This window comes from Cricetulus griseus, chromosome 2 (assembly GCF_003668045.3).
Source record: "Cricetulus griseus strain 17A/GY chromosome 2, alternate assembly CriGri-PICRH-1.0, whole genome shotgun sequence".
NCBI lineage: Eukaryota > Metazoa > Chordata > Mammalia > Rodentia > Cricetidae > Cricetulus > Cricetulus griseus.
Window position 1 is genome coordinate 121,690,771 of NC_048595.1, and position 27,908 is coordinate 121,718,678.

The following is a 27,908-nucleotide window of genomic DNA, read 5'->3' on the forward strand; positions in this document are numbered from 1 at the left end:
AGTATTAATTCTTGAAATGGAAGTATTCAATAGTGAACCAATCTCGTTTAGGACTTTTTTCACTGGAAGATACTTTTTAAAAGACTTATTTTAGGTTTAAGTGTGTGTGTGTGTGTGTGTGTGTGTGTGTGTGTGTGGTGTGTGTGTGTGTGTGTGTGTGTGTGTGTGTGTGTGTGTGTGTGTGTGTGTGTGTGTGTGTGTGTGTGTGTGTGTGGAGACACAGAGGAATGGGTCCCTTAGGTCTTGAGTTATAAGCCATTATGAGCCATCCTATGTAGGATTTGAGAGCTGATTTGGGGTTCTTTGGTAAAGTAATAAGAACTCTCAATTGTTGAGCTATGTATCCACACACCACCCCGCCACTGATCTTTGGTTATTGATTTAATTTCCTTCTGCATTACTAGTCTATTCAGATTTTCTGTTTCTTCTTAATTCAGTATTGTTAGGTCGCATATTTCTAGGAATTTCTTGTTTTTCCAGGCCAAATAATATTCAGCAATTGTTCATCATAGTCTCCTATGATCCTTTGTACTTCTGTTATGCTGGCTTAATGCCTTTCTTTTATTTCTGCTTTTAAAATTTGTCTCCTTTTATTTTCACTGTCCAATGGAAGATTTGTTTATCTTTTTTTATAGCTGAGCTTGAGGCTTTTGTCTTGTTTTTCTCATCTCTATTCCATTGCTCCCTGCTTTGGTCTGTATGACCTCCTGCCTGCTCACTCGAAGCCATGCTAGTCGTGTTTTTTCTTTTTCACAGAGCTATTGCTATAAATGCCCTCTTTGTGCTGCCTCTGCCATATCCCATAAGTTCTGTTATGCGGTGCTTATATTTCATTATTTTCAAGATATTTTATAGTTTCCCTTTTGATTTCTTATTTGATTAATCAATGGCTCAGAAGTATATATATATACATATATATACATATATATGTATATATATGCACATATATCTATGAATATGTATAGAAAAGTGATAGATATTTGTGAATTTTCCTCATGTTCATGAATTTTCCAGTTTTGTTCTCATTAATACTTTGGAGTTTTATGTTATTATGGTCAGCAAAGACAGGTGGTGTAATTTTAATGTTGTTAAATTTGTTTTTGCTAGTGTTGTGGCCTAATATGATCTATCCTGGATGGTGTTCTATGTGCATGAGAATGAATAATCATCTGCTGTTGGATGTAGCTTCTGTATATATTTGCTTGGTCTAGTTCACCTGAACAGTAGCTCAAGTCCAGCATTTTTTTCTTTACTTTCTGTCCTGAGTTGAAAGTGGAACTGAATTCTTCTATTAGGATTGTTTTACTATCTACTTATTTGTACCAATTTTTAACATATTTAGGAGCTTTGAAGTTCAGGGCACCCATATTTCTATCCATGCCTGTATCTATATGTCATCTGTGTATATTTGATCTCAGTTGTATCTGTAGTTTGGTGACCAGTTAGCTCTTTTATAATGACCTTCTTTGTTTCTTTCTTTCTTTTTTTTTTTTTTTTTTTTTTTTTTTTTTTTTTGGTTTTTCGAGACAGGGTTTCTCTGTGTAGCTTTGGAGCCTATCCCGACACTGACACTCGCTCTGGAGACCAGACTGGACTCGACTCGACCCAACAGCGATCCACCTGCCTCTGCCTCCTGAGTGCTGGGATTAAAGGCGTGCGCCACCAATGCCCGGCCTCTTTGCTTCTTTCTACTGTTTTTGAGTTAAAGGCTACTGGTCTAGTAGAAGCATCGCTATTTTGCCTGGGTTTTGTTTGCCGTCTTCCTCTCATCACTTTCAGACCATTGTGCACATAAAGCTAAAATGACTCTCATATGATGTACATGAGTTGTATGTTTGTGTCTTTATTCTACCACATGTGGCTTTATAAGATAATTTAGTATGTTTACACGTGATATGGTAATTAACAAAAAATAACATACAGTTGATGTTTTGTTAATTGTCCTGTTTTTTCCTTTCTTCCTTTTATTTTATTTTATTTTATTTTTTTGTGGTCTGACAACTTTCTTAAATGGTACACATTGCCCTGTGGCTGCCATGGAATTTACATGAAATATGCTGCAGTTACAAGAGGCTAATTTGGGCTGATGGCAAATTAACTTCTATTATACATAAAAACTACATTTTCACTTCTCTTCCTTCACCACATTTTAGTTATTAGTGTCTCAGTGTGCTGCTTTTATAATTGTGTTACCATTAACAATTTGTTGTGGTAAAAAAATAGTTATTTTTTAATAACACTTCTGTTTTCGTGTTACTAATTAGTATTCTTTTGTTTCAACTGGAAAAATCATAGCCCCTTGATATTTGAGGGAGAACTCTGCTGAGGGGTATTTCTTGTTGAAGGATCCCTTTAACACCTTCAGGAAGCCATCTTGATTTCATGACCTGCTGAAATTTGTCTGCCAATCACACACAGCTTCTTTCCTTACGTATAAGAAACATTTCTCTTGCTGTATTCAAAATTCTTTCTTTGGTAACATAACAAAATTCTGTCATTGCCATGGATTTTGTTTGTATCAGTTTGATCCTGATGACTTTTTAGTGTCTTGTTATGGTAGCTAAATGCCTGTTTAGGGACTTTGAACCTAGAACACTTTGATAGCTGTAGTGTTCAAAGAATTTGGAATGTGTTAACTCATTGTTTGTTTCTTAAATTAAGCATTGTATCCTCCTTTTTTTTTTTTTCTGGAACCGCCATAATCATATATTGTTTCTCTTTAGAGCATCCTGGAAATCCTCATTCCTTCCATTCAGTATCATGTACAACTATAGAAATCAGTTTTCACTACATTCTTTCCCTTTATGGTCCATTTGAAAGAAAGAATTGAAGTATAAAGCTCTCTTGGGACTGACTATTCAGCCGTGGGGTTCAGTAACATAGGTAAAATGAGATTGTGTTTCTTGTCTTCCTCATATATTTGGAGATTTTTATTTTCACTCTAGGGTGTTTTGCTACTGGATTCCTGGACTCCCAATTGCCAACATTAGTGCATGTTAGAAGAAGATAGTAGAAAATTCCTGTCTCACTTTTGCTGATGTCACTCCTGAGCTCTCCTATTTTTAAGGCTCACTCTGTATGTGTTGATGGCAAAGATGGAAGCAGCGATGTGAAGTATGGCAGGACTATAATAACTGAAGGGAGAAATGATGTGGACTGGAAGCATGGTGGCAGCAGTGGACAAGTTTAAATTAAAATGCATTTGGGGAGTAAATGGATAGATTTTGATGTGGAGAAAGAAAGGTCATATTAATGACTATAAATGTCTTAGACCTGAGCAACAGAAAGAATGGAATTTCGATTTAGAATGATGGGGAGGGAAACCACAAATCCAGTGACATGGGATGCAGCAAACCAAACCTTTATTTTCTTAGTAGTCTCCCAGTGAGTAAGGCAAGGCACGTGTGGCAGAAGCAGTTGGAAGTAGGAGTTTGACATCAGGGAGAGAAGTCCTGTAGAGAAACATACATGCTGGAGTCTGCAAAGTCTACATAGCTTTTAATATGGTATCATCTGTAGGCTGAGAGTTGGGCTGATGAAAAGGAATAAGGGATTGGCACTTTTTGAGGAAGGTAGCTCATGTGAAAGAAGAAAAAAAGAAAGCAACAAACAACTGTAATGCTAGCAGAGGACAGACTCCAAGAAACAGAGTGTGACAAGCTGTATTTGACAGAGCTGATACGGCAAGGAACAAATGTGGAGCTCAGCTTATTTCTGGACAACTGCAGGGGTGTTCAGGGCCTTTCTAATTAAGCCCTAACTGCACTGTGGCTTGGTAGGCATTATAATATAATCCCCACAACATTTTGTTTCTGCATTCAAGTTTCCAGTTCTTCCACTATAACCTAGAACAAGTAATAAGTGATTAGATGCAGGTTATCTTAAGCAGGTGCCTTTTTAGAAGCCAGGGAGATAACCGATTATTTTCTTCTAAACAGCTCCAGGGATTCACTCGCCATACTGTCTCCCAGCCATTTCTGTGTTTTATGAAGCTGAGGTTGAATACATTTTTCTTTATATATACCTGAACTCTATCTCCAGGCCCATTTTTTCCTGTCAGGTCCTCTGCCAATATGGAGAGCAATCAGTCACCGTCACCTTCATAAAAATGCCCTTTGTGTACTTGAAACTAGTAATCAGATCACCTCTTAACTTGCTCTTCTGTAGGATAAACAACACCACTGCCTTTCATCTTCACTTAAAGGCCCTACTTTTACCCTCTTCATGTGTATGAAGATAGCATATTAAGTAAGTATAGTCTCCTCTAGGCCTGTTGCCCTCAATCCTTAGAGACGAATTTTTATCATATTTATAACCTATGATAACATCTTTACTTATGAGAGGCAAATGAATGAATTTCTTCCGAACTTAAATTCTATCAACCTGACCTCAGTGTTGTGCACATACCAGCAGTGAGGGATGCCTGTCTGCATGTGTCTTTGCTTACATAGGAGTGTCTGTGAGCACATTTACAAGTGGTTGTGAGTACAGTTTTTGTGTCTCCGTGTATATGTCTGCCTGTGTATGCATATGATTTGATGTGTATGTGTCTGTCCAAATGTGTGCTTATAGAAACAGTAAGAGTCTCTGATTCAGGACTCGCTAAAAGCTATTGCTTTATCTCTCTAGGCTGCTTTCCAGGCAATATGGATGTTCAGCTCCTGTCACCTATTAGCAAGATTCTATATTTGAGTATAACTGTGTGCCCTTGAAATGTTGGTGGGACTTGCTTTTCTTCTAAAGCATGTAATAAGGTGGATTTTCATACAAGGAGATTGGCTTTCTGTCACTGCTATTCACTTTTGTCTTACTTTCAAATATAACATGTCCATTGTGTAAGTATGAGACTCAGAGCAAGGGAAAGAGTGACAGGCAGAAAAACAATGTGAGAAGGAAATATTCCAGGTCACAGCATACAGATGGCAGGTACTAAATAAATAGGATGGTGCTTAGTAGCCTTTTTGGTCAGGGGTCTGTAATGCATCAATCTTTCGTTGATTGCAGAAGGTATTTTAGCTGGCTGGGAGTTTACAGATTTTATATCTTGTGACATTAAGAGCCCTTCACACATTTAATTCGGTGTTAGCCACTCATCTTGACTAAACAAGTAATCAGTAAATCAACTTCTAGGGATTACGAATTGTTTGCCTTTAGGTGTCCCATATGTAAACAGGTCATCTTGTAACTGAGTCTGCAAGGCACTTTGATATGTGTGAACACACAAGAAACTCTACAGTGTAATGGCATACTTGTGGATATTTATGCAGGATAGAAAACCAAGGAACTTCACAAAGGTTTATGAATGCTTGATAATATCAGGTGCCCTAATTGTATTTGTGTCTGCAGTCACCAGTGTGCTGATCCTATTTGATAATCTGGGGGCTTACTTTTTCTCAAAGGTTAGATCTGAAAATAAAAGCAACACTGGTTTGTAATGTCTATTGATCTTTAGTTCATAACAATGCCTTTGCTATTGTGGTGGGCCATTGCTTATCCTGACTACCATGGTTTGCTTTTAGTCTTAGCTACTAAGGCTTTTAGATGGGCAGGTAGAATGTTCTCTGGAATGTTTGCTCTTTCAAGTGGTTCCCATTTAACAACGAAGAATATGTTAAACTGATACTATGCTTTAAACCCACAAATACGAGAGAGACCAAACACAGGTGTCTTCTTGCCTCACATCTGCTGACTAAGAGGTCTGCAAACAGCTGGGAGATATAGGTGATTTTTTTTTATTTTTTATTTATTTATTTTTTTACTTTATAAGCCTTTCAAAAGACCAGGAAGGCAAAACTTCTTTCTGTAGGAGGTATTTTCCATAAGCTGCTTTGTACCAGAACATCACTGCATTTCAATCTGGTGGAGTATGAAGCTGAAAAACAGCAGAGAATACAGTGATGAACAAATGGGTACTAAATATATATATATATATATATATATATATATATTATATATATTGACCTTTAGGGAGCCTTCGTGCTGTTTAAGAATTTATTCACCCACAGGCAGTCGCTGCACACAAATGCCTGACTTCTGGGAATTCTATACCAGGGATTGCCTGCAGCCCCTCTCCTTTGCTTCTTTCTCCAAGCAGCCAGGTTCCACAGCAAGAACCCAAGGGCTTTGTCCCTCAGGGATGGCGTGGGACTAGCCTCTCTGCCAGAGCTGCCTCTGCACTGCTGTTTGCTTGCAAACAGTTAGTTACCAGGAAATGTGGAGTCAGCTCTGCTCCTGCTCCACTTAATTTTCATCACCCCATGCAGTGGATTTTTCTCTTCTGCTGCCCCAGCTGTTCCTGCTTTTCCCAGGGTGGCAGCATCCGCCCCAGCTGCAATCTGTGCTTCCAACAAAGTTCCTTAGTTGCCTACTTGACCTTAGCTGCCCTGGTTGGATTTTTCATTTCCTGATGCTTCCAAACCAACATTAAAAACACCATGGTAGCAGCTGCAGCAATAGCAACTGACAACAGCATTAATGGAGATGGTGGCTGGGTGTTGACCAAGGGCATGCGGTGGGTTCAAATGCTGCATGAGCTCCTGTTACTCAAGACTGATCACTTAACTTATCAGAGCTTTGGTTTCTTTGATCAAAAGAAGAAGATCTAGCTAATCTATTGTAGGAGTTTAAAAATATAACATTTAAAACTCTATGGTAGATTCTTCCTACAGTCAGTTTTTAATTCTGCCTCCTCTTAGAAGGCATAAATGGCTTTCCCAGGTTAGTATGCAAAAATGTACAGGACAAGTAGCAGCCCTACCTTCTGCACACTGTTGTGTGGGAATGGAGTATCAAAAGAATTAGAGGCTATCCACATCATAAATGAAATTGGAAACCACTAAGCAGGGGATTGATGGATGGATGAATGTGAAAAAAACAATGGGCTATAGGAACTGACTCTGGAGTAGTCAAGAGTTTATGGAGAGGCTGCATTTGAACTTGATCTTCAGGATCTGTACTGTCTTAAGCACCTCATGATGGGAAGGGAGACAGAACCAATGTCAGGGGTCAGCATGCAGGTTTGGGAGAAGCATGAAGCCACAATTTTGGTCCCAGTAGAATGTTTGCTCTGCAGTGGTGGAAGAGTTCACTGACAAGAGATGCTAGAATTAGGAGTCTTTGCTAAGCTTAGCAGATACAAATTTAGAGTGGCCAGTTATTTGTAAATTTCAGACAGTTAATGAATTTTCAAAGTACATTGCAAATACCACATAGATCATGTTTATACTAAAACATTTTTTGTAATTTATCTGAAATTCAAGTGTATGTGGGCATTCTCCATTTTATTTGACGTTTGTTCAGGACTTATAAATATCAAGCCAAACATTCTGTCCCTGTCATGCTTCACTGAAAACTTTAAAGACAGAAGTGGAATGGTGAAGAAAACATTTTAACAGAGATCTATTTGACAAACCAGAAAACGCCAGAATGGTTGAGAGAAATTAAGGAAGGGAAAGAGGAAGAAAAGAGAAGGAGAACATAGGAATTCTGGTTTAGAGGCAAGAAGATCAGCTCTCTTCTAGGTTAAGCCCTTGGTTTTGTGGATATATAAAAATTCTCCTGTTAGGTTGCTGGGAAGATGTATTACTATTGCCATGACTTAGAGAATTGTGAGATCTGAAGGCCTGAAGGAAAGTGTAGCCTCTAGCTTGTCAGTATCTCTGATGAATGTTAATCCAGGCTCCTAGGACTATCAACATGAGCAAAACAGAACTGAAATCAGGAGCCCAGCACACACCCAGCACAGAGGCCACTACGGTGTGCAGTGACAGTGGCTATCAGTAGTCTATCATGCATGTGCTTCCCAAATTATGCACTATTTGCACTCACTGCCAGCAGAGATAAGGAAACACTTAAATGACAATGACTTCTGGGCTATTCAGCAAAGTCAGTTTTTGAGATTTACTTAGTTTTCCATATTGATTGTCTTTCTAAATCTTTTTTGTTTGCTTGTTTGTTCATTTTCGTTTTTTCTTTTTTAATGTTTTTGTTATTTTAAAAAACTTTTAACTTTAAATATATTTTGATCATATTTTTCCTTCCCCCCAAGTCCTTCTAGATCCTCTCCTTCTCCCTACCCACCCAAATTTAAATTCTTTCTCAAAAAATAAAAACCCAATAAAACAACAATCCCCCAAACCAAGAACACAAAATAAAACATGCCCTTCCCAAAGTCACCAAACTTTAACCAAATAAAAGTACCCACACACACACACAAATGTGGAGGCCTTTGAATATTGGTCAACTACTCCTGAACATGAGGTCTGTCCTGGTTAATATGCCCATTGTCACTCCATTAGAGAAAACTTATTTTCCCTCTGCCAACAGGGATAAGTGACAGTTAAGTTGTAAACCTATACCCTTGTGGCTAGGTTTTCAATCATTCATTCATTCATTTATTTTTAAAAATATAACTAAATAAAATATAATAAGAGAAAACTAAAACTATCATATTGAAGTTGGATAAGACAAATAGAAGGAAAAGAGCCCAAGAGAAGGCACACAAGTCAGAGACCCAAATGTTCATACACTTAGGAATCCCATAAAACCACTAAACCAGAAGCCAATATAAGCAGATGACATGGTACAGATCCATGTAGGCCCTGTGCATGCTGTTTTAGTCTCTGTGAGTTCATATGATGTTTCCTTGTGTCAATGTAGAGGGCCTTGTTTTCTTGAAGTCTTCCATCCCGTCTGGCTCTTACACTCTTTCCACAACCTCTTCCATGGGGTTCTCTGAGCTCTGAGGGGAGGGATTTGATGGAGACATCCCATTTAGGGCTCTCTGTTCCAAGGTGAGCCTTTGAACATGTCACTTTCTACATGATGTCTGCTGTGTATCTCTATATTTCTTCACATCTGCTGAAGAAGGAAGTTTTTCTGATGATGGTTGAATAAGGCACTGATCATATTTGTCTATCTAGGTCTGGATTATCTCACTCAAGATGATTTTTTTCTAGTTGTATCCAATTGCCTGCAAATTTCATGATGTGATTTTTTTCTTTTAACTCCATTGTGTATATGCACCACATTTTAAAAATCCACTTTTCTGTTGAGGAGCATTTACTTTGTTTTCAATTTTTGGCAATGAATATGTCTGAGCAAGTGTCTATGTAGTAGGATAAAGCATACTTTGGGTACAAGGCCAAGAATGGTGTCTCTGGATCTTGAGGTAGATCAATTCCCATTGTTCATTTTAGATAAGGCGATTTCTAAGGTTATCATTTTGGAAAATTTTTCAATATGGACTTTTATCTATTTTTACCTAATTTTATTAAATTTATCACACTGTCTAATTTGCTGAAATTTGGCTCATTGAAAGCTAATAGTAGTTTACATCTTGCTGCTGTTTTTGATGATTTTCTTAAGCAATTTTACAGAATGATTTTGCTGTAAGACACAAGACTGAGGAAATTCTCCCAGTTCTGAAATTAATTTTAGAGGATGCTGGAGTATTTGTAAGTAATTTTATTTTCCATTAAGTAGACATTAAAGGCAGAGCTTACCTGGGCCTTACTGTACTTGGACATGTAGAAATTAATATCAGACACTCTGGTAACAGGGCCAGCTGTGCTGCCGTGTTTGAAACATTTTAATAGGATTACTAGGTGCATATATCTGGCAACAATCTATAAAGAATACAGGTGACTCATTTTAGTTGATGATCGAGTTTTTATTTTTCATCATCAGCTGAAAAAAGAAAATTATTCTTGCCATGTCATACAGATTAAACTTCATGTATGACCCAGAGAAATGTAATTCTTTCATGACTTCCTTAATTCCCCACAGGTGATATTGTTTCTTGAGGGGACATTAGGGTATAATGATACAAATGGAGAAAAGACATCTCCATTGAATTCTTAGGAAAAAATGTCATCTGAGGATGATCCATCAGTTCAGATGTGAGACTGAGATCATTAAGTCTCCTCACCACTGCAGTCACCTCCCTGAGCAGAATGCTGGACAGGGACATGCCATTCTCAACACCATTGAACGTCTGAGGTAAGTCACTGATGTCTGTGGATTTTTCTGTTCTGAATTCAGAGATTTGAGGACACCTAACCCCAAACAAGTTAAATGTCTTACTTACCAGACAAAAGACATTTATGCAACTTTTTGAAGCACTGTTAAATTTAAAACATGCCCCAAACTATATTTATTTGTCCATTAGTTAAGGAAGATCTTAAAGTGAATGGATGCAGAAAACATGAAACATTGAGTGGATAATTTGTAGATATGTAGTAATCACTTCTGTTTTAATCTTGACTGAAGCTTTTTCCTTCATGACTACAATTGCTGCATTCTCCACAGAGCCCGAATTTCTATCTTGCAATACTAAAGAAAATTCTTGAGGATTATGTGACTAAATTAGAGTTTAGAAAAATTGGGCTTCCTCCCAAATTCCTTCTCTAACTCTATGGATTCACTGTTGAATGATTCTTTAAAAATACTGTTCACTTTTTACCCTTCACCTCAGTTTCATTGTCTGACACACCTTGGGTTGGCTTTGCCTGCTGTTATCAATGCCAAATCTTCCTCCCTGTTACTTTTCATGGCTGCTTTTTCTCACTCCATTTTCAGAATAATAAACGCCTAAAGCAAGTAAAGTGAAGTTCATCCAGATTTTCATGAAAGTGGAAAACTAAATGGTGAAAAGAAGGGAGAAGAGAGGAAAGGAGAGGGGAGGGGAAGAGAGGAGCAAGAAAGGGGAGAGGAGAGGAGTAAAGGGGAGGGGAGGGGATGGGAGGGAAGAGAAGAGAAGAGAAGAGAAGAGAAGAGAAGAGAAGAGAAGAGAAGTGAAGAGAAGAAGTGAGAAAGTGAAGGTGGACTTGTTTTGCCCTTAAGTAAGAGCTCCCTTTTCGTTTTGAATTGCCATCTATCATTGTTTTCATGGCTTCTTGTTCTGTTTCTGTGGCCCAAGTTTCTTTCATTCCCTCAGAATGCAATGATTCACATTCAGGAAATGTTCATCTGTGCTCCTCCACACTAGGTGTACTGGAATAAGCACTAATGCAAAGCTGGTCTGGCTTAGCGGTAAGGAGATCAACATTTGCTTTCATGTAGAGAAGATTCCCAGACCTATTTTCTAGTATCTTCTTATATAATGTGCAATAATTGAGTCTTTTTAAAAATAGACCTAATGCCCTTTGCTTGGAGCTGTCAACCCCCATCCCCTTTTAAAGTGAATTACTTTGACTTTTTACCTATATCCTATAAGCTAAAGGTTCTTTGGAGAACCCATTTTTACCCAGCCTTCACCCTTGGTAGATGAGCCATTCATATTTGCTAAAAGTTATGACTTGGATGTGCATTTTATATGATTGAAAATTGCATCAGTAAGTTCTCCCATCTGACAGTCTACCACATGCACTGACTAAATGGATACTTTCATGAGGAAAATGCATTAAAAACCCAGCTAATCAATGTGCTAAGCAATGAGCTAAGGTGCCACAAAAGCAGTTTCATTTTCATGCACAGCAACAATGACTTTTCAAAGATGAGCTTCCGTGAATGGTGTTTGTGAATGTGGGGCTGTGTTAGGTTGGTGGAGACAGTTCCCCACAAGAATGTGGCTGATGCTTAGACTGGACAGACAGAAGTGGAGTGGGAAATGATAGGAAACTTGCTACTGTTAAAAACCAGTAGGAGACAGGAAGTGTGGAAGAAACCTGCAGGAGACCCGGGTGATGTTCATGGCATATGGGAAGACAGAGCCATCCAAGAAAGGTGGCACCCTCGTATGCCAACAGTCTTTCTGCTCAACTTGATATTAAAAATGTGCTAAAAGAGCCTCATATTTTTAAGAATAACCCTCAAAAGTTGAGGAATCTTCTCTTTGGGTTACTCCTTTTCTAAATGTGGGAAAATATTGTGGTTGCAAATGAATATATAAATATTTTAACACTTTAAAAGTTCCTAGAACCCATTTAAATGATTACTTGTCAAACGAGTGTATTTCTCATCTCTGGATCTTTCTTCCCAGCTAAATGAAAGGAAGCCTGTATTAATTTCCTTCTGTGTAAACAGTACCAAAGTGTTTTACTGACTAAGAGTGTAGTGGAATAGAATTGCCAGTTTATCATCATTCCTCCAACTAACACACAGATTAGAGTCACTGGAACAAAGGTACCATGTGCTAATGTAATTTATTGTCTTTGGCACAAAATGTTGTCTGCTGTGCTGTGAAGCTACACATAACCTGGTATTCTATACTTTCTTATCATAAAAATTGTGAGAATAAAATTTAAAAACAATAGCATTCCAAACACACTCTCGGCTTCCAATGAAGGCAACACAATGCATTCTGAAGTCCTTCCAACAGAGGGCTGTATGTGCTTGATTTAGATCAAGAAAGGGAGAGAAAATGATTTGGATTTGGGTTGCTATAGTAAATCCTGCATTATACTTAAAAATAGAACTGATAAAAATGGAGTCATTGGAGTTGAACGGGGAAGAAGCATCCTAAGATGAAATGTAAGATTCGATCTTACAAGACAGAATTTTATAAGTGTTTGAATTGATGTTCTTTTGAAAAAAAAACTATATTTTACCATCTATAAATAAGAAAGTAGGCAAATTGGAGATAATCTGTGCTTTAAAGTACTATTAATATTACCTTAATCAGATATATTTTAAAAAAGAAAGGGAGCCATTGCATGTATTCTCTTTTGGATGCTTTCTGTCTCTGCTGTTGGAGTATAGTTGAGTGCTATTATAAGCAAATGTATTATGTATATAAAATGGAGCTAAATATTTAATATACAGAATATATGTTTGTATGCATGCACAATGCAGGACAATTTAAAGATATTTTACAAAAACAAATGATACTGTTTCAAAAGGTGGAGTACAAAGGCACTAGAATAAGCTGCGAGGCCAGGTTTGTAATTCTATTTCAGGTTGCGGAGGCTTACAATATGTCCATTGGTGTAAAGCAAAAAATAAAAGAAACCCATAAATTTACCTCTAGAATCTGGATCTTTGTCTTTGATTTTCAGGAATGCTTTATTTTATCTGATTTCTTCAGTGGGCTTTGAAACATTCATTCCATTCTACAGGCAGAAAGCTTCTTCAAATTTTAAGCCTCTTCTTACATATGGTTAAAAATTCTTGTTTCATTTAATGGAGACCTAATTCAATGACAACAGCAATATTTTACTCAGATAAGTCATTTTTCAGTTTAGTCGTATTTCCTAAAATATATATGTCTCGATCTCTAAACTGATCCCTTTAAAACAAACTCTAGATTATATTTTAGACCCTGAGCTCATTATAAGTGCCTATATTTCTACAAAAGTATTTCCTTATGAATCTCCTTAAATATAACCTAGATTACAAAGTACTATTCTGGATAAGTCACTAATAACTAGACTATGCATAAAAATTATAATGATCACATACTAATGTATTTTGTGTTTATAATCCATACCTTTAAAAAACTCAAATATTTATTAGTGATGTAATACTCTGATATTTTAAATTTTTTCCTACATAATCATATCAAGATTAAATAATACCAGTAAGTTAACATAAATCCACATTTATGAAAGCACAAGACTCTACTATACTGTTATGAAGCAAATACAAATTTGTGTGATTATCTGCAGCATCACCTTAATTTTTTTCTTTATAAGACATTGCAGAAATACTGCATTGTCTGAACAGTTGCGCCTGGGTGTTTACATGGAATCTGAACAACCATTTCTGTATTTGCATTTGTCTTTTGCAATAACTGAGGAAGGCAGATGTCTAATAACACCCAAAGAATATTCAATCCAAGATATATGCATGACTATGAAGTATTTTTAAATAAATAAACATTTTGTTTGATACAGCTTGGTTGAAGGAAAGTTGGAGGGCACAGGTTGTATATTTCCTAATTAAGGGTCAGTAGCAACAAACGACTTCAGCTTTGAGAGCTGTCAGTTTTCTGTTGTAAATTTTACGTTTATTTATGGAATCCTTAAGTGAAAATTCTGGGACATCCCCCTCTTCCCATTTAGTGAGTATTACTTTATTTGGTTTATATTTTACCCACCGATGTTAAGATTGGAGACAAAGCATTGTATCTTTAGGCCACATCGCAAGAGCACAGAGGGACAAACACATGGAGCTGCTCTACACAGTGTCTTCCACTGAAACAATTGTCCTTTGTGCTTGTGTGTGTCATCGACGCCAGGCAATAACTAATCTTCATTAATATTTTATTATTTATTATTTTTATTCAGAAATGATTACATTTCTAAACATGTAAAATGCTGAGTAAGAATAATGTGATTTCGTTCTGAACTCAATTTTGATTAAAGGTGAGAGTAACTCGGTTGCAAGTAGGCTCATATGTAATTCCAGCAACATGTATCTACAGGTAAACATTTTAGAAGGAGTCCTATTTATTTTCTCATGATAGCCCATCATATTTGTGCCAAGACATAAGTCAGCATTATTTGCATCTGTGAATATTGTCTTTATGGCTAAGCAGAACAGCAAAACCACTAATATTTTCTACAAGGAGCACACAATGCTAATGGTTTGCTCTGTGCACCTGCCAGCTTGCTTTGCTGTGAAAGCCACCCTGGAAATTCTCATTTCTTTGTGCAATATTTTATGCTGTGCTTTTCTTCAGGGCAGATTGGTTCTGCCTGCACTTTATTCCTGAACCCATGTTCATTCAAAATGGACTGCCAGACTTAAATGCTCTATCTAGTGTTACCACTGCTGCTGTGGGGGTTGCTGACTAACAGCGCCCCTCCCCCACACCAGCTCCTGCCCTGTCCTCCTGCCCTACCCTGCCCTATCCTTTGTTGACAATGGACTACCATTGTCAACAAAGAATGTGCAATGGTGGAAGACTCAGCGGTGCTTTTGGTAATGTTTTGCTTTGGATATTTTGAAAGTGTTTCTGAAGTGTATAAATAGATGGTGCCCCAAGCTTTCCCTTTTCCTGGATTTTAATATTTGGAAATGAGCTCTCATCCCACAGGGCAGCCTCGGGGACTGCAGTGGCTGGAATGCTTTCAGAGAACAAAAGTGGCTCGGTGGCTCTGTCTTTATAATAATATTAACACCATATAGATTTAATAACAGGGTGATGGAAAACATTTTGATGATGGGGCAAATTCTCTAATCTGCCAAGGAAAGCATCTGATTTTCTCATGTACCAATTAATTATTGAAGCAACTGAAAACAACAGGCTACTAAGCTTCCTTCCTGCAAAGGGATGCAGCTTGGTGTGAGCGTGGGGACTTGTGTGTGCTCAGAGAGGAAGCCTGACCAGAAATTTCTTCACTTTGTCCTTGAAAATTAGTGGGAGATTGTCTGTGCATGTCTGATACGGCGATAGTGTTTTTATGGAATAGGAAACCATTTTATCTTTTCCTTTCAAATATTTTTTTTTTCTCCTCCAAACCCTTAATGGGCCTGATTGTGAAACACTGCATTTTATTTTAATTTCTGTTTCTGGGTTGCGTTTTATTAGCACCTTTTCTGTTTAACAATCCACTCCCTGATGCAGCCCAGGTCTGCTGAGATCAAATCTTGTTCTGTTTTATGTCCCAAGATGTGCCCTCCTACTGCATGGAACAGTCCATATATATTTACTTCATTTAATCTAGTCAGTTTTAGAGAAGTATTTCATGATATTCAGCCTTGGGTTCATCTTTCCTCCTGAGAGACTGTGGCTCCATAAACTTTTTAGGTAGAAGGAGGTTGGATTCTTGGATTATTGTAAATTTGTTGCTTTGTATTGTGACAATAGTGTTCGTATGCCTGACACCCTCATAATAATATTAAGCTCTATTTTTTAGTGTGATGTACTTTATACATTTGTATAAATGTCACAGCCTGTAATCACTTCCTTTGTCATCGACGATTAATCTAAAAAAATCGAATAATTCACTGCCCCTTGCCATTTACATATCGTCTGCTGCCATCTGCTCTCCTCAGCAGCAGTAAATGATGGGTAATTAACTCAGTGCCTTTGTCTTTCCCTTGCTGAATGTCTGACACATATAGATTTTCCTCTCTGTGCGAGTGTGTGTGTATATGTGCATGTAAGAGAAAGAGAGAGGTGGTGAAGAGGAAAGGGCAAGGGAGAATGAATGATACTGCAGCGATGGAAACCAGCGTAAGGTAACTGAAGGAGAAAAAGGCATAGATGCTGTTCAGAGAAGTGACCACACCAAGCCGAGAGGAAGAAGTGCTCCTGGAACAATGACTTTCTCACACAATTGAGAGATTTTTCTAAGGTCTTGAAAGCCAAGGAAATGATAGAAAGTCAAGTCAGGACTCTGGAAAGCCCTCCAGTTAACCAGGATGCAAAGAAAGATCATGCAAATGTGATCAAGTGTAGAGAAACCACAACTAATGTAAATGCTCTACTTGACTTTTTACCTGGGGGTGAAATCAGTATTAGAGAAGTGATGTAGAAGAGAAATCTCAGATGGCCTTGATGCTTGACCTAGTTCTCAAAGCAGGAAGTATCAAGGAAAACCTAGAAGGACTCAGGAGACGTGAAAGTTTGTAGAAAAGCTGCTTTTAAAGGAGAACAGTATTTCTTCTGTGAATTTTGACAGATTTCCACCGAATAGATCAATGGCTGCATGCAGGACTCCTCTTCCACTCAGAAGCCTTCATACACAACATCATTCAAATAATTCTTACTCAAAACACCTATTTTTTTCTGAAATATGGCTCAATTTGATAACACTAAAAGACCAACAATTAGAAAAGCAAAAATTAAGGGATCCAAGGCTTCTTTTAAGTGGGCCAAGTTGGAATCTACTCCAAGTTCCAGAATTTGGCCAGGAATTTTTTTTTTTTTTTTTTTTTTTTGCATGGAAATCTTAAATCCTCTTCTGAGAAAACCTGATAGGGCTCTGCCGTCTCCAGCTTATGAAAGCTAAATTTTACTCTCCTCAAGTTGACCGTTTATACTCATCCTAAGTATATGCATAGTTATATGAGCAAAGGTGTTTTATTTATGAAGTAAGTTGAACAAGTAATCTACAGCAGTGCAGATCTTGACTCTTATGCTTAACCGCCCACACAAGCAAGGTCTTTAGTGGTTTGCCATTTCATGTGCTCACAATTCCAAAACTGCTGGCTGGAAGACAGTTCTCAGTACAGCGTCCAGGCAGATTCCAGGAACTTATTTCCATAAGCACAGGGTGTTTTACCATGCAGTCCTACCTCAGTACCTTTACTTGATGTCTATGCAGCAAGTGTCAATGAGGGTGTACTCCCATTTCCTGTCACAAAAGTAACAAATGAATGCCTGAAAACACTGATCTTTTTGCTTGATTTCAGTCATTGTGATAACTCTTGCTTTATTCAGCCTATCATCATAAGACTTCTGCAGGCTAAATTATGTGTCTATAATCATAAAACAACTGAGCTTCCCTGGAAGGTCAGTCAGTGGGTAAATTACATTTCTCTCCATTAGTTTGAAATGGCTTTTGGAGATGACTGAATACAGGTATTAAGTGACAAAGTGGCTAAGAATGTACACAACTGCCCAAGTCACTTAAAAATTCAAAGAAACATTATAAATGGGAAAAATAAAAAGGAGGCTCTACCTCTCAAGGCTTGTGTTAACTGTGTGAAATATGTGTACTTTATGGAACTATCTACATTTTATAAACTTTTTATGACTTACAGGTAAATTTGTCGACATCTAATTGAGTAAGAGATCTTGAATGCTTCCATTACAATCGTTAATTCGGTGTCATTGTTCTCACAGACTGGTGTGTGACCTAGCAGGCTGAGAACAATATCGCTGAATATAATTGGCATATGTCAGCAAAATATAATTAGCAACAAGCCTCTCTATGAAATGTTCTTTTTGTTGGTCTTAAAAAGTTGAAGACTTCTTCTTGGATTAAATTATAGCTTGGGTTTCTTTCTGGTTTGATTTTGGTAGCACTTAAAAATGAATTAATTTAAATTTTGATTCAAGGAGAGTGTGCTGATTTCCTGTGCTGTGCAAACACTGTGAAGGGTTTTCTTTCCTTTAACAGGTTTTTATTTTAATTCCTGATCTGAGAGGTACACTGTACGGGCAATGGGGGACAATGACGTATCTGAGGCTATCATGAAAGTCTAGGCTAAATCAATCGTCCACTACCTCCTCAAGTTTTTCACAGGTGTGGTGACTGGGAATTTCTCAGAAGTTGTGTAAAAACTGCTGCGAACCTCAACTCTCCCGTAGCCACTTCTCATTTGGAAGTTACTGACATCATAGGTTCAAGACTGAAACAAATGCCTGAGTTATTTATTGCTGAACCACCTACATGATCAGCTCCAGGGATATTATGGCTAATGTTGGTAAATGAGGGAAAAATGTGCTACCATCATCTTTCATCCAATAGTACAGGGCAGAAGAGGGGTAGCTCACACTATTAGGCAAGTCTGGAGGTAAAACTAATACTGGAATGTTATTTTTTCCCTCTTTATTTGTCTTTTCCTTGAAAATAATTAAAAATGTTTTTTCTTTGATGAATTTCATGTATTATAGTTTGGTCATATTCATACCCTCCTCCAATTCCTCCCAAATCTGCCTCTCTTTCACACACACCCAGCTTTGTGTTCTCATTTGTTTTAAACTCATAGAGTCCAACTTATGTTGTTTATTCACTTTTGGAGCATGCTGGTGTCTCAAAAGTTTTTTTTATGAATGTACATGCATCTGCACATATGTGTACACGTATGTGCATTTCTTGGGGTTTCTATTGTGAGAAAATACCATGACCAAAAAGGGTTTCTTTTACCCCCCAGTTCTATAACATGAACCATCACTGAGGGAAGTCAGGACAGGAACTCAAACAAAGCAGAAACCTGAAGGCAGGAACTGATGAAGAGACCATGGAAAAATGCTGCTTCCTGGTTTGATGCCCATGGCTTGCCGAGCCTGCATTTTTATAGCATGTAGGACCACCAGCCCAGGGATGACACTGCCCATAGTGATCTGGGCTTTTCCACATTTATCATCAATCAAAAAAAGAAAGGAAGGAAGGAAGGAAGGAAGGAAGGCAGGAAGGAAGGAAGGGAGGAAGAAAGAAAGAAAGAAAAGAAAAAAGAAAACAACAACAAAAGTTGGCACAGGCTAGTTAGCTGGGGGCATTTTCTTAACTGAGGGTCCCTATTCAAAGATAACATTAACTTTTGGCAAAGTGACATAAAACTAGCCAGCATAGTGAGCGAGCACATGGAAGCCTGAGCACACCATTGTGGTAGCTGCCCACCTCTTTTGAGGCAGGGTCTCTTGTTGATCTGGGTTTCACCAATCAAATTAGACTGGATGACCAGTGGGCTCCAGAGATCCACCCAATTCTACATTCTTGATGTGTGCCCTCATTCCTTACATATTTTCTTGGGTTCTCAGAACCAAACTCAGGTCTTTAGGATTAGAAGACAAGCACGCTGCCAACCAGTCAACCCCTCATCCCCTCATACTCTCATCTCCTCATCCCTTCATCTTTTCATGAGCTCATCCATCCCTTCATCCATCCTCAGCCCTTCATGCCCTCATTCCTTCATCTCCCCATCTTTACTTCATTTGCTCCTTCCCTCATCCCTTCATCCATGGAATAGAATTTTGATGGAAATTATAAATTTTTGTTACTTTGTTCTTTTAGTGGGAAGAACTTAGACATATTTCTTCAGAACACATTTATTTTTAAAGTATTTTAATGCAATTTTACTTAGACTAAGAACAAGAAATATAACCTTTCCTAAGGAAGTTGTGACTTTGCACCCATAGCCATTTCTGGGCTCTGAACATGGAGTCCTCCCTGACCTAGGTGTCAGTTGCACGAGGATGGCTCTGGAGGAGTAAAGTAAGTGAAAACTCATTCTTAGACATTCACACTGGGCTGAACCATGATAGTCACAGACACAGTGAAGCATTGCACACCGAAGACACAGTAACATCTTTATATCCAAGGTATATTTCTTGCTTTTACCTTGCCAAGGCTGTTGCTCTGGGTTGGCAGGTCCTGGATTTTGTTTCTATCTCCTCAATAGAGTACTTCTCATATTTCTGGTTCATACATTTCTACTTCCTTCTGCTTGCCTCACCTCCTGTTCTCTTGGAGGGAACTCCTCTATTTACTTTTCTGTCAGGCAAATGCCAGCCTTTCAGAATTAGTACTTTGTCCTTTGACTCATTATTATCCCTTTGTAGAGAGATACAATCTTAATCATAGAACATTTCTGCTTATAAAAATGAGTCTCAGGGATGGAGGAGATAGGATGGGAAATACATACCTACAAAATTCCTTTCAAGTCTATGGATAGCTATAGAGATAATTACACAGTTCATACAATGGAATACAATTTGCTTAATTCAATTAGTTGAGTTTGGATAAAAGTCTGGAAACCCATGATCATAAATGCAGTTATTCAAAGGAGTATTAAAATAAAGGCCACCAACAAATCCTATTTTTTTCCAGGACCATTTGTCCAAAAGGAATACATATAGATTCGGTGCTAGTCACAAATGAGTAAGTGACCATAGAAAAATGTAATGTCACAGGATTTGCTTGGAGGAAGAAGTGATAATGAAGTTAGGCCACAGGGAAATTTTATATGTGCCAAGTAATCTTCCAAAATAGATAAATCAAAAGGATAGCTATTTGCTCTTTTAGCTAAAAAATTAGTTACCCATCTTTTTGAATATGTGATACAGCTTTTCTAGAATAATAGTTTATACATGATCCTCAGTGGCATAAACAGATCAGGGGAGGGAACTAAACTCCAAGACTAGAAAGACTCGAAGAACCGGGCAGGAATCTTGGCTGCCTTCAGTCTTCTCATCTGGGATTTGCAAGCAATGTTTTGTGGGGGTGCAGATCATGAGGAAGTTCACTGCATGACACTGAGGTGTTTGGTCTCTGAAAAACCACATTTTTGTTGTACTTCTACGTTGTGTTTTCCGTTTTCGCATTTGATTTGTACATTGTTATGACAAAGAGTGAGGGAACATTGGTGGACTACATGGCAGGGGAGGGTGAGTTTATTAGAAAGGGGAGGGAGGGGGAAGGAAAAAGAAAAGAGGTAAAGAGACACAGAGACAGAGAGAGGAGAGAAGAGAAGAGGGAGACAGGAAAAGTCCTATCAGCTCCGGGAAACAGCAGGAAAGAGGGTGGGAAAGAGAGCATAAGTGGGCAGGGTCTTTCTTTTAAAGGTGTCCTTTGTCTGGGCTGACCAGCGTACTGCCTGAATACATTCTGCCAGGTAACAGAGGCCCAGGCAAGAATCATGCCTGAATCCTTTACGTACGTGAGTATTTCTTATGTTTTAAACCCAATTCTGCCACAAAAGTAAGTTAAACAAACAAACAAAAACAATAAAAACCTTTTTGTAATGTGTCAGTTATTTTCCTTCTTGCTGTGAAAACCTGACAGAAGCAATTTAAGGGAGAATGGGTTTGTTTTGTTTTTTCATATAATTTGAGGACACAGTAGATCATGATAGGAAGAGAATGTGACACAGCTTGAAGCAGCTGTTCTTATTGCATCTGCCCCCAGGAAACAGACATAAATGCTTGCATACAGCATTATTATTATTATTACTTTGTTTTTTTCTCCTTTTTTTCAAAGCAAGTTTTTCTGTGTAGTCTTGGCTGTCTCAGAACTTACTCTGTAGACTAGTTTGACCACAAACTCAGAGATCTTCCTGCCTCTGCCTCTCGAGTGCTGGGATTAAAGGCCTGCCCCCCAAACTAGACACATATATTCTTTTCTGTTTTTTCTGTTTCATTCTGTCTAAGACCCTGGATTTGGAATGGTACTGACTACAAGTAGAGTCTGTGGTAGAATATCAATTAACCCAATCTAGATAATCCCTCAAAGACATGCCAATGAATTTGTTCCCATTGTGCTTCTAAAATCTTATCAAGCTAACAGTCTGCTTAACTGTCACATAGATGTCCTCAGGATATGAATCACCATGCACAGAGGATGATGGGGGTTATAAAGGCAACAATGGCTTGAATCCCAGCTCTGGCTCAGACTTTCCCTGGAATGAGAACCCTTATCAAGATCTGCATTTTAGAATGATCTTTGTAGACCTCCGTAGGATGGGATAGAAGAAAAAATGTGAGGGATTTTTGAAATAGGTTGGATATGAACCTAATCCAAGCAATGACAATAAAGATTGAAATGAGGGTATGTGTGTAAGAAACACTAAGGCAATTGGACTCTTTAAAATTAAATGCTGCTAAGATACTCAAGAGAAGAAAATAGGTTAGGACAGCCATCCACTTTCCAATATAGTTGATTGAGCTAGGAAATTCAGAGAGCTCTTTTTGGAAAAAAGTTGAGCTCAGGCTTGCACTTACAGAGTTTTGGCAAGTTAAACAGATATAGGTGGCAGAACTTGGGGTATGAAAGTGAGATTTGTATAATAGAAGAAGGAATAAAAATGTTTTATATGTGAAAATGCTGAAGTCATTATACACCAGAGAAAAGACTAGATATTTTTCAAGGAAGGATGGTCTCTGAGCAAATTAAGTATGAATGCTTGCTTGTAGGCATGTACTTTGTGTCATGAATTAATTCTATTCTTCTGCATCCTGAAAGTAGCCAGTTTATATTCTCTTGGGGTGTATTTAAAAATTAGTCATTGAGCCATCATCTGACTAGTATGTGGTTCAAATAGGAAACTAAAGCCTGATTGAGGATGCGTGCTTCTCTTGAAAAGTTCAGAGTATGGAAGGGCATGAAATGTACCTGTCCCAAGACATCATTGACAACTTTGTGATACTATTTAGGGGTAGTAGGGCCTCAAGGCAGTGGGACTTTAGGGAAGGTCTTAGGCCACTGGGGCATGCTCTCTAAGGAGATATGGGGATCCTTTTCCCTCTTCTACTTTTTGCTTGCTGAGAACCATGAGGAGATTCATTTGTTTTTACTTGTAATTTTACTACCATGTATTCCACTGCCACAGTACCAAAGGCAAGTGGGACTGAAATCCCTGAAACTATGTGAGAAAAAAATAATTCCTCTTTATAAATTGATTACCTCTGGTATTCTGTCACAGTAGCAGCTTACTAATGGGTAGCAAAACAAGTTAGCTTCTAGCCTTGTGATTGGTTTCTGCTGTCCTGTATTTCACTGTATTCCATTCAAAGTCTCCATTTCTGTCCCTCTCCCTCAGTGTGTCTCCTATCTGTCTTCTTTTTTCTTCAGTTGCCAGTCTTTTTAACAGTCTCCCAGCAGCTCTGGAATATTGTTGTTACCCTAGCAACTTCAATGTTACAAGTGTTTCTTTCTCACCACTTCTAATGGAAGTTCCTGAAATCATTTGTGTAGGCTTGGTTTAGGTCATATGCCCATCTGTAACAATCTCTGAGGCCATGGAAATGGACTAAGGCCCATGACTTGAGTTGGTGAAGGAGTGGGAATGAAGATGGTTGTTCATCCATCTTGTTTAATCATTGTAGGAAAGAGGCTGGTATGGTAGGTGTAGCCTGGCAGCATAAGGGAACAGTGACTGGCCTTTCTTCTACATGTAAAGGAAGCTTGAGCGATGAGCTGAGAAAATTATTCCAAGGTCACATGGCAGAATGTAAAAGCATGAACATTCTCCATGGGAATGGCAAGGGGGCACTGCCATTTGTCTTCTGAGCTAAACATGGAAGGGACTAAAGTCCACTTCAAATACAATAAACTTGTGCCTTTAGCTACAAAGAGTGCTGCCAGGTGCCCTTTGTACCTTTATCTTTGGCTGCAAAACTTTGGAAACATGAATAATAAAAGAAATAGCACTTATGATTTTAAGAAAAGGGAACAGAGAAACAGCAAATGAAAGTTACTTGCATACTTCTAAAATCAAGTTGTGAGTCAAGAACACAGATTCCTGAGCAAAGGGAATGTATTATTGTATTCTCAGCAAGTTTTATTTAGAGATACGTTTCAAAATCTGAGTGAAGAGTAGAGGATATTAAGATTGATGAAAATTTTGAGATCAAGTTTCTATGTCTAGAAGAAAAATATAGTTCAGGCAGAGGTTTAAACAAAGCAAAGCAAAACAAACTGAAACAAAAAACAAAAAACAGAGGATAACCCTTTGAAGAAAATGAAAATTTTACCTTTAAAAAGATGGTATTATCAAAATTTTCTTAAAAATGAACACTCCTACTTCCAAAAGTAAACATGATTATTATTTTCACTTTTGTGGATATGACTTGAAATCATGAAAGAAATAATAATAGAGAATCCTTCTACCCTTAAAAATTTCAAGTCAAAATAACAAGTCAGGATTATTTCATTCTTATCTGGTCAAAAAACTCATAGTATATTTATTTGAGGAAATGTTTCCAAATTTAAAATTATTGAAGTGAAAAGTAAATAAATTGTCAGATAATAAATAGCAATTGTGAGTGCCATGGTTTTTCTTATGTCAACTTGACATGACCCAGAATCCCTTGAAAGAGAGAACCCCATCTGAAGAGCTACCTGAATCAGATGGTCTTGTGGACATGTCTGGGGCATTTTCTTGGTTGTTTATTGATGGAGCAGCATGCAGCTGATTTGGAGTAGTACCATCTTGAGGCAGGTGGACTAGGTTACGTGAGAAGACTCACTGAACGTAAGCCAGTCAGTGAGCCAGTAAACAGCACTAAGAGTGTTTTTATCAAAGCAACAGAAATGCAACCTAGAATAGAAATTGGTACTTGGAATAGAGTGTTGCTGCTATCAATATCGTTGTGTTGTGTTTGGGGGAGGATTGTGGAAGCATTTGGAAGTTAGAACTGAGAAAGCTATCGGGATTGCAAGATTAACTGAACATTCTGTGGGAGCATGGAAGATAAAATGTTGAAAGAAATGCAGACAATGAAAGCATGGCTTGTGAGGCTCCCAAAGAAGGCAAAGATTGCCAGGATGTTTGTGTAATATTTTGAATTAATAATAATAACATTATTATTAATATATTAAAAGAGATAAAAGGGAATGCTTTTTAAAATTCAAATTAAATAATAATTCAAAAATTAATAATCTGTGGTTACTGCTCAGTGTGGACAGATCTTTTTTGTCCTGCCCAGTCCCACAGCCATTTGTTTCCAAATAAACACACAGAGGTTTTTATTGATGACAAGCTGTTTAGTCAATGGCTCAAGCTTTTTATTGGTTAGCTCTCTCTTAATTATTAACTCATTTCTATTAATCTGTGTCTCCACATGGTCTAGGCTACTGGTGATGCCAGGGTCTCTTATTTCCTTGGCAGCTATGTGGTGTCTCCTTGACTCTGCCTACTACCTTTCTCTATCCCTGTTTCGATTTCCCGCCTGGCTAAAACCTGCCTGTCCATTGGCTGAAACAGCTTTATTCATCAACCAATAAGAGAAACAAATATTCACAGCATACAGAAGAATAGCATCCATCAGGTCAGCAGGGGCTGAAGATTCAGGTGTGATTAACCAGAGACCAGAACCACTGAAATGAAACCTGAGCTTCAAAGGTGTAATGGCTATTCTTGATTGTCAACTTGTCTACATCTGGAGCCAACTAAAACCTAAGATGCTAGATACTCCTAAGAGGAATTTCTTAATCACATTATATGAGGTCTAAAAGTCCCACCCTAAATCTGGGCCACACCTTCTGGTGACAGCCCAAATAAAAGAACTTAGAAGAAGAGTATTTGCCTTCTTACAGTCATTCTAACTTTAAAGTTTTTCTATCCTGTTGCTGCAGCTGTTATTAAGTCCATATTTTTCAGAATTCCAACTCAGACTGAAGACCAGCGATTGTTCAGGAGTCCTCCATCCCTCCCTTGCCAGAACTCCAGCTCCAGATTGAGACTGCTGAGACATGCAGGTGCCTAATGTGAGCAACTACCAGATACCTTCTCAGTCTATCCATTGTGAGGCAGCCATTTCTGGACTACCTGGACCACAGTTTTTAAGCCAGTGTAGCAAATTACTCCCCACCACGTGTGTGTGTGTGTGTGTGTGTGTGCGTGCGTGCGTGCGTGCGTGCGTGCGTGCGTGCGTGCGTGCGTGCGTGCGTCGTGTCTGTCTGTCTGTCTGTCTGCTGTCTGTCTGTCTGTCTGTCTGTCTGTGTCTGTGTATGTATATGTGTGTGTCTGTGTGTGTGTGTCTCTGTGTGTGGTGTTTGTATTCATTCTATCAATTTAATTCTTCTAGAAAAGGATGACTAATACAAGAGGGACAATGGAGCTGTTCAGCTGGGGCTGAAAAATCAGCTGTAATTAGCAAGAGATCAGCATCATTGAAGCAAATGAAATTATGCTTCATTGGGACAATAAGGTCAGCACACAGAAGCTGTGGTCATGTGTATTTCTTGTGGCAGAGTTGGAGCAATGGAATTGCCCAAGCCTTTTGGAGCTAGATCAAAAAGTGAGTTCCAAACACTGCATATTGAGCTGTAGGAGGTGATTTACATTGCTGGATTGTGTTTTAATTGTACTGTTCCTATGCCCTGCTTTTGTAATTTTTGAATAAGAACTATGTAACTTGTTTTCTTTGTTTTAGAAGAGCCCACAGTTAAAAGAGACTCTAGATTTTAAAGAGGCCTTGGACTTTTTGTTGTTGTTTGAGAATTCCATAATGCATTTTGATGCGGCCACCCTCCATTTAGTCCCCTTCAATTATTTCCCTAATCCCTAGCAGAATTACCTCCCAATTTCAAGTGTTCTTTTTCTTTTTCTGTTTTATTTGAACCCAAAAAGTCCACTTAGTGCTGTCAGTACATCTTGGGTTTGGGACCATCTGCTGGAGCATGGACTGTTTCACAGTAGCTGCATGCCTGAAGAAAAACTAGCCATCAATTACCAGCAGCTTCTCAGCTATGGGTGGGACTTTGTGACTACCTTGCTCTTCCATACTGGGGTTGTGTCTGGTTTGATCTTGAGCAGGTTTTGTGTATGCTGTCATGGATCCTGTGACTTCATGTGCAACTGCACGGTTAAATTCCACTGTTTTCTGTAGTCATACACTGATGTTGGATATGATAATCATTTTTGCTCCCTTTCTACCAATGATGCGGACAGAGAGTGACATAGATGTCCCATTTAGAGCTGCATATTAAGGTGTTAGTGTCTGTGTTAATCTTTATCTACTGCAGAAAGAAACTTATATGATGAGCTTTGATAAATGTACTAATTACTCATTAAGACTTGGTGTAATACAAGGGCTACTTGACAGACTAATAGGGTAGGTTTTGCCCTAAGACCAGTGATATGTCTAGGCACATGTTTTGGGCACTCATAATGGTGCCAGGCATAGGTTCCCTCTTGTGCAGGTCTTACACCTAATCAGAAAGTAGTTAGTTCCTCCATAACATTTCTTCCACTATTGCACCAGTGGACACACCCTATCATTCTGGTCATTGTTGCATACTCCAAGTTGTTAGATAAATCTGATGTTTACTTTTCTCCTCTGGTAATGTGCATAGCACCTTCCAGTACTATGAAAGCTAACAAGAATCTCAAGTGATTTCTCCACATTCTGTGACTCAAGTATGCACTGTTTACAGCAATATGGTCTTACTATCTCATTCAGAAGCACAACCAAGAGCACTGGCAATAGCATGTAATGTGTGGAGGTTTATGGGACACCAACAACAACCAATAACTCCAAAGAGGTCATCCATTTCTTGCACTGGGATTTTTATTTGATAGCCTTTGTTATCTTGGAGGTATGTTGCCCCTTACTTTTTGGAGCCATTTAAACTATTTTGTATAAATGTGTGTAATTTAAGAGCTTACACAACAGAAGGTTTCTGTAAATATTCAAAGATCTTTAGTATTAGTTAACCCTCTCTGTGTTTCTCCTCTACATTGTCCTCATATCTTTTATCTTACTCAGTCCTTTTTGTTCCACTGTCCCCCAAATCCCCTTTATTCAACCTTTGTCCTATATTCCCTTCCTTAAAAGCCATTTCCAAAGTCCC